The sequence below is a fragment of the Bombina bombina genome, chromosome 3 (assembly GCF_027579735.1).
Source record: "Bombina bombina isolate aBomBom1 chromosome 3, aBomBom1.pri, whole genome shotgun sequence".
NCBI classification, from domain to species: Eukaryota; Metazoa; Chordata; class Amphibia; order Anura; family Bombinatoridae; genus Bombina; species Bombina bombina.
This window is the reverse complement of record NC_069501.1, coordinates 1,035,095,328-1,035,113,271: the sequence shown is the minus strand read 5'-3', so window position 1 is coordinate 1,035,113,271 and position 17,944 is coordinate 1,035,095,328. Positions and strand designations below refer to the sequence as shown.

At 40.7% G+C, this 17,944-nt stretch overlaps 1 protein-coding gene across 1 annotated transcript in view; it reads left to right on the top strand.

The window, feature by feature from the left end:
• LARP4 (La ribonucleoprotein 4) overlaps positions 1 to 17,944 on the top strand; it is a 447,695-nt gene that overhangs the window by 172,327 nt on the left and 257,424 nt on the right. The window lies entirely within an intron of this gene.

Below are 17,944 nucleotides of genomic sequence, written 5' to 3'. Positions count from 1 at the left end.
CACAAATAGGTTAGTGAATGAACACGTGATAGAGCTATACAGTGTAATACCAATCTCTAAAGTCATCTTTCAAAATGAAGATGCAAATACGCTTGCAATTGTTTACCAGCCTGTTCTTAGGAATACAACTAGCAAGTTAACTTAGGTTTACAACTGGAAAATGATGTTCGGTGTTAAGTTTGAAGCATTGTGATTTTAATAACAAATAAATTTATAAAATAAAGGGACATGAAACCGACATTTTTTCTTTCATGATTCAGAAAGAGCATGTGACTTTAAACAACTTTCTAATGTACTTCTATTATCTAATTTGCTTTATTCTCTTGATATCCTTGGCTAAAAAGCATATCTAGATAGGCTCAGTAGCTGCTGATTGGTTGCTGCACATAGATGCTTTGTGTGATTGGCTCACCCATGTGCATTACTATATCTTCAACAAAGGATATCTAAAGAATGAAGCAAATTAGATAATAGAAGTAAAATGGAATGTTGTTTAAAATTGTATTCTCTACCTGAATCATGACAGAAACATTTTGGGTTTAGTGTCCCTTTAAGTCTCTTCCATTTCAGTTTTCAGTCCACACATGGATTTATAAACATTTAATAAATAGCAATCTTTAATAGTACCTATTAGTCAGTAAGCATTAGTTGTAAGTACAGAGTTCACTTGCAGTGTATCGGGAATGAAAAAAGGTTACCCGCTAAAGTTCACTCAGTAGAACGCAACAGCAAACTATTTCTGGTATTCTAATCTCTGAATTGGAGAATAGCAAAACAGATTAGTTATAAGGCGTTTGATACAGAATAGTATTGACTTCAAAACCAAGGCATTCTAGAAGAAGAAAGCCAGTGATCTTATTGCACCTAGATAATGTGACAGTAGCAGAAATCCATAAGCAGCCTTTATCACCGTGTTAGATTGATAGTACAAATAATGAAGAAAAATGTTAATCACCATAAGCAGTGTCTGTAGATACAAAGACCTAAAACTAGTAGAACTTTGTAAAAATGTTCGACTTGGTTGCTGTTTTGTGCAATTGCCTCACCAAAGAGGGACATGAAAATCAAAATTACACTTTCATGATTCAGAGCATGTGTTTTTAAATACTTTTCAAGTTTAATTACAATTACTTTAACTTGCTATCCTTTGTTAAAGAGCATACCAAGATAGGCTCATGTCTTTATGCTTTTGTGGCAGCAATGTTTGCAACAATATTTTTTGATTAACACTATATAAAAAGTGTTTGCAAATATGTGTAACATTGTTAAACTGTTGAAAAAAACTACTGCCTTATAGTTTGCAAGACTTTAATGGCTTTTTATAATTTAAGACTTGAAGTTTCTACTTTAAATTAGTGAGAATCTATCCATCAGTTACAAATCTCATCTATATTTTTCCTTCTTAATGAGTAGAGTCCACGGCTTCATTCCTTACTGTTGGGAAATACTGAACTTGGCCCCCAGGAGGAGGCAAAGACACCCCAGCCAAAGGCTTAAATACTCCCCCCTACTTCCCTCATATCCCAGTCATTCTTTGCCTTTTGTCACAGGAGGTTGGCAGAGAAGTGTCAGAAGATAGAGTAATTCCTTATGGAGGGTATCTACCCTTCGAAATGGGACTGGAGTTTTAAGTAGTCTTGTCAGCCACTCAGTGAGAGCATTGACGAATGTTAGGGTCTGCAGATGCAGGGGAGTCTTTCTACAAATCCATCCAGACTCTTATTAACAGCTCCTAAGCAATCGGTGTTGACAAATTTCACTGCCTGCTTCCATCACTCAAGTCCATGTCAGGAGCGATGCTACAAGACTGTCAAACTTGAGAGGCTGTGTTTCTGTTCCACGACATAGATTCTGGTAAGATAGTTTCATTTTTTATACACATATGATAATGCAAGAAGACAGGGTCACAGTGTTGCTCCTTTTATCTGTATGGAATCAAGATTTTAATCTCTCCGGAGGGGGGTTATTGAACAGGGAGGATTAATCACATAATTTTATTTTATTATGATTATGCTGCTACGTGTATGAATTTTTGGCTACTTTAGAGGTTTCAGAGCCTAAATTGCCTGAGGAACCTTTATATATATATATGTATATGTGTGTGTGTATGTATATGTGTGTGTGTATGTATATGTGTGTGTGTATGTATATGTGTGTGTGTATGTATATGTGTGTGTGTATGTATATGTGTGTGTGTATGTATATGTGTGTGTGTATGTATATGTGTGTGTGTATGTATATGTGTGTGTGTATGTATATGTGTGTGTGTATGTATATGTGTGTGTGTATGTATATGTGTGTGTGTATGTATATGTGTGTGTGTATGTATATGTGTGTGTGTATGTATATGTGTGTGTGTATGTATATGTGTGTAGTGTATATGTGTGTGTGTATGTATATGTGTGTGTATGTATATGTGTGTGTGTATGTATATGTGTGTGTGTATGTATATGTGTGTGTGTATGTATATGTGTGTGTGTATGTATATGTGTGTGTGTATGTATATGTGTGTGTGTATGTATATGTGTGTGTATGTATATGTGTGTGTATATATGTATGTGTGTGTATATATGTATGTGTGTGTATATATGTATGTGTGTATATATATGTATGTGTGTATATATATGTATGTGTGTATATATATGTATGTGTGTATATATATATATATATATATATATATATATATATATATGTGTGTGTGTGTGTGTGTATATAATGTGTATATATATATATATATATATATATATATATATATATATAATGTGTGTATATATAACAGGGTGGAATTCCTGGGTACTATAATAGACTCCATATGCATGAGGATATTCCTTACAAACCAGAGACGTTACAAGTTAGCTTCCACTTGTCTTGCTCTCCGGATCTCCTTAAGGCCCTCTGTGGCTCGGTGTATGGAGGTAATTGGTCTCATGGTGTCCAGCATGGACATCATTCCTTTTGCCAGATCTCCACCTTGGCGTTTGAATCTTGTTAAGTTATTGCCATAGGCTCAGTGTGAGCCTATGCATTCAATTGACATAAAATTGTTGTCCTGGAAGGTTATTTTTCTATTGGCTACTGTGTCGGGATGCTGAGTTTCTGAAATGGGTGCCTTGCATTGTGAGCCTCCCTATCTTGTGTTCCATACTGATAAGGCTGTCCTACGTCCCCTTCAGGTTCTCTTCCCAAGGTGGTGTCTGATCGTAACAATCAGGAGATTGTGGTTCCTTGTGTTCTAATACTTCTTCGAAGGAACGTTTACTTCATAATCTGGATGTTGTTCGAGCTTTGAAGTTTTAACTTCAAGCTACTAAGGATTTTAGACAAACTTCTTCCTTGTTTGTTATCTACTGTGGGAAGCCCTCTGTTAGTTTGGTGCTTTTGCACGATTTGTATTAGTGGTATCTTTATTTTATTTTAACTTAAGCTCAAACACCTCTGAACGGGTTATTTATATTGTGGCGGTAATGTCTATATAGAGCAAAGTTTTAAACGTATTGAAAAAATATTTAGCGATGTAACTACAATGTGACGGTGCTAGCTATTTGAGTACCTGTTGATTTACATTGTGGCAGTTATGTTTGTATGGAACTAAATGATAAGCATATTGTAAAAAGGTCTTAGCGACCTGAGTTAGTTTGTAGTTGGGATTATCCCTATATACTGTAGATATCCTAGTACTCAATAGAACATACAGATTATGGTTTTGCACTTTAAGTGTGACAGGGACATTCTTAACTTCAAAGTGATTGTGATAACTAAGTACCGTCTGACTAACAGACAGCTCTGAATATCAAATTTTTTCAAATGTACTATTGTTATAATCAACCTTAGCACAAACATGCTTTTTGGGGGGAGTTTCTCTTCTATGATAGTACTAGCGATATAGCAATTGGAGAATAATAGACAGATAACCCTGAGTACTAAAACATCTAAGTTGGCCTTCACTGTTGCAATCGGCTATAGCACTAAATATTACCCGTTCTTTATTATTGAGCTTCACTCTTGCATACTATTTGGGGGGTTTCTCTTCAGCCTAATAACGGCATCAATTGTGATATAGATAAGTACATTTAGTACACATACTGAACTTTTTGTTCAATCACCCCCTGTTCTATGCACATAGTTCATTAGATACCTGTGTGGAATAATTATAAATAGTCTGCATGACTTATTCTCCAGAGGGCAGGCATTTGTATCTGTATGTTTTTTAATATTTTTAATATGTGACTTTATTTTTTATCAATAAAAAGTTACATTTTATTTACAAACCCTCCACCTTCTTTTTCCCCATTCTATTCTGTGTCTGGTAAATCTCATTTTTAATAAAGTACAAGTGTGCCATACAGTACCTCTTCTTTCTCCACTCTATAACCTACTCTGGAAAGTGTAAGGGTCTGAAGGCCTCTTCGACTTCCTTATCTTTTTGATTGAGGAGTGTTATATGCTTAGCTTACGAGTCAGCGGGTCTTAGACCTCCTCAGAGGATTACGGCCTATTCCACTAGAGCGGTGGCTTCCTCTAGGGCCTTTAAGAACGAGGCCTCTATGGAGCGGATTTGTAAGGCGGTTGCCTGGTCCTCCATACATACTTTTTCAAAATTCTACAAATTTGACATTTTTGCTTCGGCTGAAACAGCTTTTGGGAGAGAGGTTTTGAAGGCTGTGGTGCCCTCAGATTAGGATCCACATTTCTTTTACCCCTCCCGTTATCATTCAGTATCCTCTAGAGCTTGGGTATAGTTTTCCAAACAGTCAGTAAGGAATGATGCTGTGGACTCTCCTCATTAAGAAGGTAAACATAAATTATGCTTACCTGATCATTTAATTTCCTTCTGTATGAGGAGAGTCCATGGCCCCACCCATATACTCAGATGGGCGGACCAAAATTTGTTTTCCGGCACTATTTATACCCTGATATTTCTCCTACTGTTCCTTGTTCCCTTGGCAGAATGACTGGGATATGAGGCAAGTAGGGGGGAGTATTTAAGCCTTTGGCTGGTGTGTCTTTGCCTCCTCCTGGTGGCCAGGTTTAGTATTTCCCAACAGTAAGTAATGATGCAGGTGGACTCATACAGAAGAAAATGAAATTATCAGATAAGCATAATTTGTTTTTGTTTTTAAGCTTAAATTTTTAAAGCAACTAAGGACCATTTCTCCCCCCCCCCCATTAAATATTCAATTTGCCCAATGATGATCAAGTATCGCGCTTAGAGGGAAAAGGACTTGCATTCAAATTTCTGAATTCATTCCTATTCTTCAACATGCTTATCTTTTCTTCTTCATTATTCTTCTCCTCTTCATTCTTCTCTAATTCATTCTTCTCTCTCTTTTTTTTTTTTTTTTTTTTTTTTTTTTACAAATCTCTACTCCTTTTTCTTTTCTCTTCAGATTTTGTTTGTATTGTCCCTCCAATGATTGCAAGATTATGAGATCTGAGGGCCATTATGACTTTTTTTGGGACACTAGTTGCTTGTCTGAAATTTTATTTTATTTTCAAGCCATATACGTGGCGGTTTTATTGTTTGCAGCTGCTGGATGTGAATTGGAAAGGTATTTAAAAGTATGTTCTGTATCTGAATCATGGAGGTTTAATTTTGACTTTAGTGATCTTTTAATTTCATGGGAATGCCAATGTAGCTTCTTTATTATGTTTATTATTATTATTATTATTATTTTTATTTTTATTATTATGTTTATTATTATTAGAGAAGTAGTATGTGACTCGGTGATAACAAAGGTGTGTTTTGCAATGTGAATGTAAAGCTGAAGACTTCTATATCTTGTTTTCACTGTAGTCATTAAATGGTATTTAAATTATACGTGTCAGTAGTTCATAAGTTGAGCTTCTGTATAGATTTAGGTTAAAGGGACATGAAACCCAATTTTTTTTCTTTCCGATGTAGAAAGAGCATGCCATTTTAAACAACTTTCCAATTTACTTTTATCTAATTTGCTTAATTCTCTTGATATCTTTTGATGAAAAGCATATCTAGATAGGCTCAGTAGCTGCTGATTGATGGCTGCACATAAATGCCTTGTGTGATTAACTCAACCATGTGCATTGCTATTTCTTAAATAAAGAATATCTAAAGAATGAAGTAAATTAGATAATGGTATATTAGATTGTTGTTTAAAAACAAAATTTATGCTTACCTGATAAAAAATGTTTCATTTCCGGGCACGGAGAGTCCACTACGTCATTCCAATTACTAGTGAGATATTCAACTCCTGGTCAGCAGGAGCCAAAGAGCACCCCAGCAAAGCTGTTAAGTGTAACTTTCCTTACCCATAATCCCCAGTCATTCAGCCAAAGTTAAATGGAAATGGAAAACGAAGAAACACAAGGGTGAAAAAGGTGCCTAAGGTTTACTAAAAAAAATAAAAAATACCGAATTATAATTTTAAAAAAGAGCGGGGTCATGGACTCTCCATGCCCGAAAATAATTAAATGTATCAGGTAAGCATAAATGTTTTTTTCTTTCCTATGGCATGGAGGGTCCACAACGTCATTCCAATTACTAGTGGGAACCAATACCCAAGCTAGAGGACATGAACAGGGAGGGAGAACAAAGCAGGAGGACCTAAACAGAAGGCACCACCTTCTCCCAAAAGAAGCCTCAGCCGAGGCAAAAGTGTCAAATTTGTAGAACTTTGAAAATTTATGCAATGAGGACCATGTTGCCGCCTTGCAAATCTGTTCCACAGAAGCTTCATTTTTGAAAGCCCAAGATGAGGAGACAGCCCTAGTGGAATGAGCCGTTATTCTCTCAGGAGGCTGCTGTCCAGCAGTCTTGTAAGCAAAACTAATCATACTTCTTAACTAGAGGGAAAGAGTAGTAGAAGTGGACTTTTGACCCTTATGCTTTCCAGAGAAAACTACAAACAGGACAGAAGATTGCAAAAAATCCTTAGTAGCTTGTAAGAAAATTTTTAGAGCACGCACAACATCCAAGTTATGCAAAAGATGTTCCTTATGAGATTAAGGATTAGGACAAAAATAAGGAACTACAGTTTCCTGATGTTTCGATCCGACACCACCTTAGGAAGAAAACCCAATTTAGTACAAAGGACCGCCTTATATGCATGAAAAATAAGGTACGGGGAATCACACTGCAGAGCTAAAAGCTCAAACTCTGTGAGCGGAAGAAATAGCAAGGAGAAACAAAACCTTGCAAGATAACAAATTTATATCAACAACATGCATCGGCTCAAACGGAGCCTGCTGTAAAACTTTAAGAACTAGGTTATGGCTCCGATGAGCAACAGTTTTAAACACAGGCCTGATTCTGACCAGGGCCTGAACAAAACCTTGAACATCTGGTAATTCTGCCAGACGTTTGTGCAAAAGGATAGACAGAGCAATAATCTGACCTTTCAGAGTACTGACTGACTGACAAACCTTTCTCCAGGCCATCCTGAAGAAAAGATCAAATTTGTGGAATACTCACCGACTCCAAGAAAAAGCTTTAGCTTCTCACCAAAAAAGGTATTTACGCCATATCTTATGGAAAATTTTACGAGTAACAGATTTACAAGCCTGAAGCATAGTATCAATGACTGCCTCCAAAAAAACGCGTCTAGGCAGGACTAGGCGTTAAATCTCCAAGCAGTCAGCTTAAGAGAATCTAGATTTGGATGGAGGAATGGACCTGAATTAGAAGGTCCTTCTTCAGAGGCAACTTCCAAGGTGGAAGAGAAAACCTCTGCGAGGCCATGTAGAAGCTATTAGAATTACAGATGCTGTCTCCTGCTTGATACGAGCAAAGACTCGTGGAAGGTGTCAGGGTTTTTTCTGTGTTGTGTTTGCCATGTGCTGCTGGCAGCCATTTTACTCACCTCTCTTCCTGACTATGGTGCATTGTGGAAGATGCTGCTCAATTCCTGCACTTCCTTTTATGGCCAAACTGCTGTGCATCATCCATGTGAGACAGGATGCAGTCTCAGAATTGTGATGTCATCACTTATTATTTAAAGGGCCTCTGTTCAGTATGCTTTGCCTTTGCGTTGTCTGAGACCTGTTTGTGAGAGTTCCTGTGTATTACCTGGCTGCCTGACGTCCTTCCTGGTTCCTGATCCCTGGCTTGTTCCCGACTCTGCTGTTTTCTTTGTTCCTGATTCCGGCTTGTCTGACTATTCGCTTTGGCTCCTGACTCGGCTTGTCTGACTACCAGTTCTGGTTTTGATTCCTGGCTTATTTGACTTGTGGACTTTTTATTATTTTTTGCTATTAATAAAGGTGTAATTATTTTTGCACTTCTCGTCTGTCTGATTCAGAAGGAGAGCAAACGGAGAAAACGGGTATGCTAGCCTGAAATCCCAAGGAACCGCCAGAGCATCTATCAGGGCGGTCTGAGGATCTCTTGACATTGAACCTTACTTTGGAAGCTTGCCGTTATTGATGAGACGCCATCAGATCCAACTCCGGAACCCCCTACCTTAGGGTTATCCTGGATAACACTTCCAGATGGAGAGCCCACTCCCCGGGATGAAAAGTCTGTCTGCTCAGAAAATCCGCTTCCCAAATGTCCACTTCTGGAATGTGGATGGCAGATAGACAATAGTGAGCTTCCGCCCACTACAGAATGTGAATCCCCTCTTTCTGGCCAAGGAACTCTGAGTTCCTCCCTGGTGGTTGATGTAAGCCACTGAGGTGATGTTGTCCTACTGGAATCTGATAAACCGGACTAAAGATAGAGGCCAAGCTGTCAAGGCATTGAAGATTGCTCTCAACTCCAAGATGTTTATGGGAAGAGAAGACTCTTCCCGCGGCCAGAGGCCCCGAGCTTTCAGAGAACCCCAATCAGCTCCCCAGCCTTACAGGCTGTCAGCCATAGTCACAATAACACAGGAAGGTCTCAGGAAGCAAGTTCCCAGAGACGGATTTTCCTGTGAAATCCACCACGAGAGTGAGTCTCTTAATAGGGGGTCCAGATTTATCCTGCGATTAAATCTGAATGGTCTCCGTTCCATTGACGGAGCATGCAAAGCTGCAGCGGTCGCAGATGGAATGTCCATGGAGCTGCTATCAGACCAATTGCATCAATGCATTGAGCCACTGATGGACGAAAGGCAAGAAGTTTTAATTCTGTGACGTCCGTCAGGAAAATCTTCATGTACAGAGAATCTATGATAGTCCTTAGGAAACGCACTCTTGTAATTGGAACTAGAGAACTCTTTTCAGACTCACCTTCCACCTGTATGAGATATTGCTTTTGAAATTATCTCCGCCAGACCGGGCCCAAATAAAGTCTTACCCTTATAAGGTAAAGCCAAGAGCTTGGCCTTTGAATAACTATCAGCCGACCAAGATTTTAACTACAGAGCACTGAGCTAGAACAGTGAAGCTAGATATCTGGGCTCCCAGTCTAATTACCTGCATATTTGCATCACAGTTAAAGCTATTAGCCAGCTAAAGAGCCTTGATCCTGTCTTGGATCTCCTCTACTGTAGTCACTTCTGAAATCACATCAGACAAGGCATTGCACCAATAAGATGCTGCTCCCGCAACCGTGGCAACACTTGCCGCAGGTTGTCACTGTAATCCTTGATGGATGTACATCTTTTTTTACGTAAGCCTTAGAAGAACAACTATAGACTATATGAATGGTAGTTCTCTTAGCTAGAGTAGAAATAGCTCTCTCTACTTTAGGCACAGTGCGCCATGAGGCCCGAAAGGAGACAGAAACAGGAAACATCTTTCTTTTTCAAGATACGACGGGTCCACGGATTTCATCCTTATGGGATTACGCCTCCTGGTCAACAGGAGGAGGCAAAGAGCACCACAGCAGAGCTGTCTAAATAGCTCCTCCCTTCTCTCCCAACCCAGCCATTCTCTTTGCCTGTGTTAGTAATAGGAAGAGGTAAAGTGAGGTGTTAGTTTAGATTCTTCAATCAAGAGTTTTTTATTTTTAAATGGTGCCAGTGAGTACTATTTTATTTCAGGGTGTAGCCAGGACCTGGTCAGCCTCTTGTTAGCAGAGCTACAGGTGGCTTTAAAGCATTGGGAACTGGTGGGAGTAATTTCTCACTGTGCCTCCCATACTGTGTGCTGCCCTTCTTAATATGGTCTTAGCAATTACTAACTAAGGCCCTGTATATGTCCACAGAATGGCAAGGAGGTAAAGAAGATTTCTTCATACCTGTGGGATTGTTCATGCTGTCGCTCAGCATTAAGGTATGTGCAGTTTTTATTTTCTGGGACAGCACTAACTCAAACTACTACTGACTTCATTACTATGACTCCCTAATTCCCCAGGGCTTCTCTATAGTATTAGGGAAGATGCAGTGGGGGAGGATTAGATTGGGGCACATTTATTATTTTATTTGAGAGTGCAGATGGACTTTGGGCTGGACGCTATGGCTAACATGGCTGATTAGTGAGCATGTCTCCAGTGTTAGGAGTCTACTGTATATCAGATCCGGCGTGTGTGTTTACTCCTCAGCTGCACGTTTTACAGGATAAAAGCACATTTATTGGGGCCAGACCGCATGGTATGTTCAGCTGCTCTTGCAGCGACATAGGGCTTGCAGTTTCTTTGAGAACTGACGCTTGGTTTGGTTGACGCCCACGAAGGGCGGAGTTATTCTCCCGCGCTCTGGAAGTCGCGCGGCTATTTTCTGTGTACACAGCGTGGGTGAGAGAGATCGGAGCCTCACTGACTGTCGGGACCGCATGGTTTTAGGTTAAAAAAAGAGAGCGCTCTTAGGCAGAGTATATTGGATACAGAGAAAATATCGAGGGGTCAGGTAGGCACCTCAGCGGAGCTGTTGATGCGGTAGAGGCGGCTTAGTTTAACGGGCCTGTTGTTTAAAGGGATAATAACTTGATTTGTTTTTACTCCTCTTATGTCTCCAGTTTAATTTTGCTGAATGTGAATTCTGTAACTTTACAAATTAATTTTTAAAGGCACAGCTGCACGGTTTATTCAGGGGTGCCTGATTAATTTATAAGCTTGCATCAAAGACCAAGTCTGTTTTGTTTAATTGCCAAAATGGATGATGATATGAATGTCACTTGTTCATTATGTTTGCTTGCAAATGTGGAACCTCCTGTTACTTTTTGTCCCTTGTGTACTGAGAGGGCTTTACAGTTTAGAGAGCAAATGTTTTTTGATAAGGAGTTAACAGTGGATGCTTCTACCGATGAGAATCAGAGTATGCCACGTCTTTCTCCCCAAGCGTCACAGCCCCTAATGCCTGCCCAGGCGCAGTCCAGTACCCCCGCAGTTTTGTCTGCAATTACACTAAAGGACATAGCTGCAGTTATGTCTTCTACTCTTTAGGAAGCGTTGTCTGCCTTTCCCGCCCTGCAAGGCAAACGCAGAAGGAAGGACGCCCTTGTGGTGAATACGACTTCGGATGCTTTAATGGCGATATCAGAGGTGCCATCACAGGGTTCAGAATTGGAGCCCCTGTCTGAAGTTGAACTTTCTGAATCTGAAAGTGCCCTGCTCCCGACTGATTCAGAAGTAGTGTCTTTCCGGTTTAAGCTGGAACACCTCCGTCTATTATTGAGGGAGGTTTTGGTGACTCTGGACCACTTTGATTGGTGGTTCCTCCAGAAAAATTGATTAAGTTGGACAGATATCTGGAAGTTCCTTTTATTCGGATGTTTTTCCAGTTCCCAAAAGAACTTAGGAAATCGTTGCTAAGCAATGGGAGAGACCAGGTATAGGTTTAGGAAAATGTATCCTATAGCGGATGATATTAGGGATTCTTGGCAGACGGTTCCTAAGGTGGAAGGTGCTATTTCCACTTTGGCTAAACGAACTACTATTCCTATTGAGGATAGTTGTGCCTTTAAGGACCCTATGGATAAGAAATTAGAGGGTCTCCTTAAGAAACTTGGCAAGGGTTGCTTTTGCAACCGGCGGCCTGCATCGTCACAGTTACCACGGCTGCTGCTTATTGGTTTGATGCCCTGGAGGAATCTCTTAAAACCTGAGACTTCTTTGGAAGAGATACAGGATAGAATTAAAGCCCTTAAGTTGACCAATTCTTTCGTGACTGACGCTACTCCGCAAATGACCAAATTGGCGGCTAAAATCTCAAGATTTTCAATCTTAGCGCATAGAGCCTTGTGGCTGAAATCCTGGTCTGCGGATGTGTCATCCAAAACCAAACTTTTGGCTATCCCTTATAAGGAAAATACCTTGTTTGGTCCTGACTTGAAAGAAATTATTTCTGACATCACGGGAGGTAAGGGTCACCTACTCCCTCACGATAAGTAACCCAAACGGAGGGGTCGACAGAGTAATTTTCGTTCCTTTCGGAATTTCAAAGGGATCCCCTCTTCCACTAAGCAGGATGGGGGCTATTCTCAACCCAAGTCCGTGTGGAGACCCAATCAGGCTTGGAACAAGGGCAAACAGTCCAAAAAACCTGTGGCTGCTTCCAAGTCAGCATGAAGGGGTGGCCCCCGATCCTGTAGGGGACAGACTTTCCTTTTTCGTCCAGGCTTGGATAAGAGACGTTCAGGATCCCTGGGCATTAGATATAGTGTCTCAGGGATACAAACTGGAGTTCAGAAACACTTCACCCAGAGGAAGATTCCTTCTTTCTCTATTGTCTGTAGACCAGATAAAAAGAGAGGCGTTCTTACGCTGTGTGACTGGGGTAATCTGTCCTGTTCCACCTCAGGAGTAGGGATATGGATTTTATTCAAATCTGTTTGTAGTTCCCAAAGAGGAGGGAACTTTCAAACCTATCTTAGACCTCAAGAACCTAAACAAGTTTCTCAGAGTTCCACCTTTCAAGATGGAGACTTCATACCATTCTTCCATTGATCCAGGAGGGTCAATTTATGACTATCGTGGATCTAAAAGATGCATATCTTCATGTTCCCATCCACAAAGATCATCACAAATTCCTTAGATTCACCTTTCTGGACAAACATTACTAGTTTGTGGCCCTTCCCTTCGGTCTGGCCACGGCTCCCAGAATTTTCACAAAGGTTCTGGGGTTTCTTCTGGCAGTTCTAAGACCACGGGGCGTTGCAGTGGTGCCGTATCTGGACGATATTCTGATCCAGGCGCCCTCTTACCAACTGGCAGAATCTCAAACTGATCTTGTCCTTTCCTTCCTGAGAACCCACGGGTGGAAGGTAAATCTGGCAAAGAGCGCATTACTTCCATATTCTTAGGAACTCTAAGACTCTCTTTCCATGAAGATCTTTCTGACAGAGGTAAGGAGGGTGAAGCTCATGACTACATGTCAGGCGCTTCAGTCCAATCCTCGACCGACAGTGGCTCAGGGCATGGAAGTAGTAGGATTGATGGTGGCGGCAATGGACATCATTCCGTATGCTCGATTTCATCTCCGACCTCTGCAGCTGAGCATGCTCAGACAGTGGAATGGAGATTATACCAATTTGTCTCCTCAAATAACTCTAGATCAGGAGACAAGAGACTCTCTTCTATGGTGGTTGTTGCTGGATCATCTATCACAGGGGACATGCTTTCACAGACCCCCTTGGGTGGTAGTGACAACGGACGCCAGCCTTTTAGGATGGGGAGCAGTCTGGAATTTCCTGAGGGCTCAAGATGTTTGGACTCGGGCGGAGTTGCACTCTTGCCATCTATCTGCAATCTACATCCCAGGGGTGGAGAACTGGGAAGCGGACTTTCTGAGCAGACAGACGTTTCATCCGGGAGAGTGGGAACTTCATCCAGAGGTATTTTCCAGCCTGATACTCAGATGGGGCAGGCCGGAGTTGGACCTCAGGGCATCTCGTCAGAATGCCAAGCTTCCGAGATACGGGTCCAGGTCCTGGGATCCTCAGGCCGAGCTGATAGATGCCTTGGCAGTTCCTTGGTCCTTCAATCTAGCTTATGTTTTTCCCCCGTTTGCTCTTCTTCCCCGGATGATTGCACGTGTCAAACAGGAGAGGGCATCGGTGATTCTTCTCGCTCCTGCGTGGCCTCGCAGGACTTGGAATGCCGATCTGGTGGCCATGTCCCCTCAGCCCCCGTGGAAGCTTCCATTGAGGAAAGATCTTCTCATTCAGGAACCCTTCCATCATCCGAATCTAGTTTCTCTACAGCTTTCTGCTTTGAGATTGAACACTCAATTTTATCTAAGCGTGGGTTTTCTGATTCGGTTATCGCTACTTTGATCCAGGCGCGTAAGCCTGTTACTAGGAAAATTTACCATAAGATATGGCGTAAATATCTTTATTGGTGTGAATCCAAGAGTTACTCATGGAGTAGAGTTAGGATTCCTAGGATTTTGTCCTTTCTCCAAGAAGGATTGGAGAAGGGGTTGTCTGCGAGTTCTTTGAAAGGTCAGATTTCTGCCTTATCTGTGTTGTTGCACAAGCGTCTGGCTGATGTTCCAGATGTTCAATCCTTTTTTCAGGCACTGACTAGAATCAGGCCTGTATTTAGACCAATTGCTCCTCCTTGGAGTTTGAATTTGGTTCTTAAAGTTCTTCAAGGGGTTCCGTTTGAACCTATGTATTCTCTAGATATTAAGCTATTATCTTGGAAAGTTTTATTTTTGGTTGCTATTTCTTCTGCCCGAAGAGTCTCTGAGCTTTCAGCGTTACAATGTGATTCTCCTTATCTGATTTTCCATTCAGAATAAGGTGGTGTTAAGAACCAGACTTGGTTTTCTTCCTAAGGTTGTTTCAAATAAGAATATTAATCAGGAAATTGTTCTTCCTTCATTGTGTCCTAATCCTTCTAAAACGGAACGTTTGTTGCATAATCTGGACGTGGTCCGGGCTTTGAAGTTCTATTTACAGGCGACTAAGGATTTTCGCCAATCTTCTTCATTGTTTGTTGTTTTTTCTTGGAAGAGTAGGGGTCAGAAAGCTATGGCTACCTCTTTCTTTTTGGCTGATGAGTATCATCCGCTTTGCATATAAAGCTGCTGGACAGCAGCATCCTGAACGGATTACGGCTCATTCCACTAGAGCCGTGGCATTCAAAAATGATGCTTCTGTTGAACAGATTTGCAAGGCAGCTACTTGGTCTTTTTCTTCACACTTTTTCCAAATTTTACAAATTCGATACCTTTGCCTCTTCTGATTCTGTTTTTGGGAGGAAAGTTCTTCAAGCAGTGGTGCCTTCCGTTTAGGTTCCCTGTCTTGTCCCTCTCGTTTCATCCGTGTACTATAGCTTTGGTATTGTATCCCATAAGTAAGGATGAAATCCGTGGACTCGTCGTATCTTGAAAAAGAAAAGGAAATTTATGCTTACCTGATAAATGTATTTCTTTTTCGATACGACAAGTCCACGGCCCGCCCTGTTATTTTGCGACAGGTTATTATTTTTTGTTAAACTTTAGTCACCTCTGCACCTTGGCTTTTCCTTTCTCTTCCTAACTTCGGTCGAATGACTGGGTTGGGAGGGAGGGGGAGCTATTTATACAGCTCTGCTGTGGTGCTCTTTGCCTCCTCCTGTTGACCAGGAGGCGTAATCCCATAAGTAAGGATGAAATCTGTGGACTCGTCGTATCGAAAAAGAAGTAAATTTATCAGGTAAGAATAAATTTCCTTTTTTTAAAACGGTAAGGGGAAAACGGAAACTCCGGTTTATCCCATTCCTGTGCAATAATTTCAGACATCTTGTCTGACATCTCGAAAAACATCCTCAGATATTGGAGAATCATAAACTCTATTAAGTTTAAAGAAGTTCTTAGAGTTGACAGCAACCGAAGGAAATAGGGGGGGGGGGGGGGAGAGACAATGTCCTTTCACCACATAGGTTAACTGGAACAAAATAATGTCTAACATTATAATATTATATAATTATAACATTAACAAAATGTGTAAATATGGAAAAAATAAATGTCTATTCACCACATAGGTTAACTGGACTCTGGTAGCGGTGGGATCCGAACCCACGGCTCTAAAAAGACTGGAGGCTTAAACCAACACTCGACTACTGCTCGGCCACGCTACCTAAATCAAACCTATTAGGAGATTAAATACAATGAAAGACACAGGCATTAGAAAAAATATCACTAATATAATATTCCTATAAAAGAAATTATAGAAATACATATGGTAGCCTGCAAATCATGATTAAAGCAGGGCTATTTGAAATCAATCAGTAAAAATACACTCACTGTGAGAAATACTTAGTCACAGCTGGATTTGAACTCTTGACTTTCAGCTATGAAGGCAGCAAAGTTTTACCACTACGCAATCATCGAACATGGACATTTAGCAAATATCGAAATGTCACAGCCACTTTGAAATTTCATCCCAGGTGAAAGGGAATATTACACTGAGTTCCAGTGAAAAAATCTGAAAAGAAATCTCCATTCTTCCATAGGGGATATGACATGCCCCCGTGAGGTCTGGAACTCTGATCTCTCATGAAGTATCTGAGTGATTTTCCACTGAGCCGCCAGAGAGCTGTCATAAAATTGTGAGGACATATAAATATGTATACAAATAAAACACCTTGTAGACATAAGGCTACTCGGATAACAAATCATATTATCCCGCCACTATAAAGTATAAAATATGAATTGATCTGTTTAGAAACCCTTAAAAATAAAATATAAATACATTTACTCAGATGAGGGAGACATCTTATACACATTATAAAAATGAGCATGTATTTACAGAGGACTGCCACTAGGTGGCAGTAAATACTATGGGGACCCCTCGGCAAGTAAAAACATCTTGAAATAAAGGAGCTGAGTCATAATGTATTCAAAATTACAACAGCCATAATTAACACTGTACTTAGGATCAATTGAATACAAGTTGTGCCCTTATGTTTGTACCAGTGTAAAAAAAAACACAACAGATTCAGTCCCCATTCAAACAGTAAAGACAAAGATATCTGTAGTCTGTGGATCCCTATAAACAGAGGAGGCACTTGTAAAGACAAAAGTAAGACAGGGGAAAAGGCAGTCCTAACTGCGCTAACATAGAAAACCCCCATACGATCTCTATGTAAGAGATTCTAAATCCTACTGTCAGCTGTTGATCGCATAGTGGCGCTAAAGGAACCGCCCACAATGCTGGATATATAGATAAGCACCCGACAAGATGCAGGCTCTAACCACATGGAGAGTCAATCTGCCCAACTACCCCAAGCCCACAAAGCTGTCTCACTGCCACGATCAGCAGAGGGAAGTTGGTAACAGTTTGTGACTCAAGTAAAAAATGTTATGGTCTTGCTGTGCAACACTTAAGTGAATGTCAATTTTCATGTGAAAGTGCCTGGTTTTTATTAAAAACGAATAAAAACAGGGGCACTTTCATTAATGAAAATTGACATTGCACCGGGTTTTAAAAATACTTACCTTTTTTTCTTCTGGATCGCCATTCTGAACTTATGCCGCCGCCTGCTTCTTCCTGGTTAACTTACCCAGCAATGATGATACCGGCTTCTTCCAATTGCCATGGTGTTGCCTCAGGCAATGATTCCCCTAAGGGGGAAGCCGTGATTGGAGGATGCCGGAATTGTCATTGCTGACGTATGAAGAGGCTTACGACGGGCTGGTGAAGCGCTGGAGCGGCTTCAAGAAGAAAAGGTAAGTATTTTAAGAAAACGGGTGAAATGTAAACATTCATGAATGAACGTGCCCCTGTTTTCAATAGTATTTTTAATAAAAGGGCACTCATTCTTGAAAGTTTACATTCATTTTAAGCGCGCAAAAATGATGCGACAATGGCGGTCCTATCCCTCATATTAAAAAGAGGGCATATGACCTGACATACCACATGTATTAATAAATATAGTGCCCATATTTATAAATAAGCACATACTATGTCACAGCCATTCGTAAAAACGGCCATCCAGGGAATATAAGTGTGAGGAGTGTAAGTTATTTCCCGAATACCTGGTCCTCACACACCATAAAGTCTGTCTTTAGCTATTATGTCCCAATTATCCGATGAGTTAACCTCTGTAGCTTCCGAGGGTGAACTTTCTGGGTCGGCGTCCCTAGTGTCTAAGTCTCCTGCTGCGGAGGAACTGTCC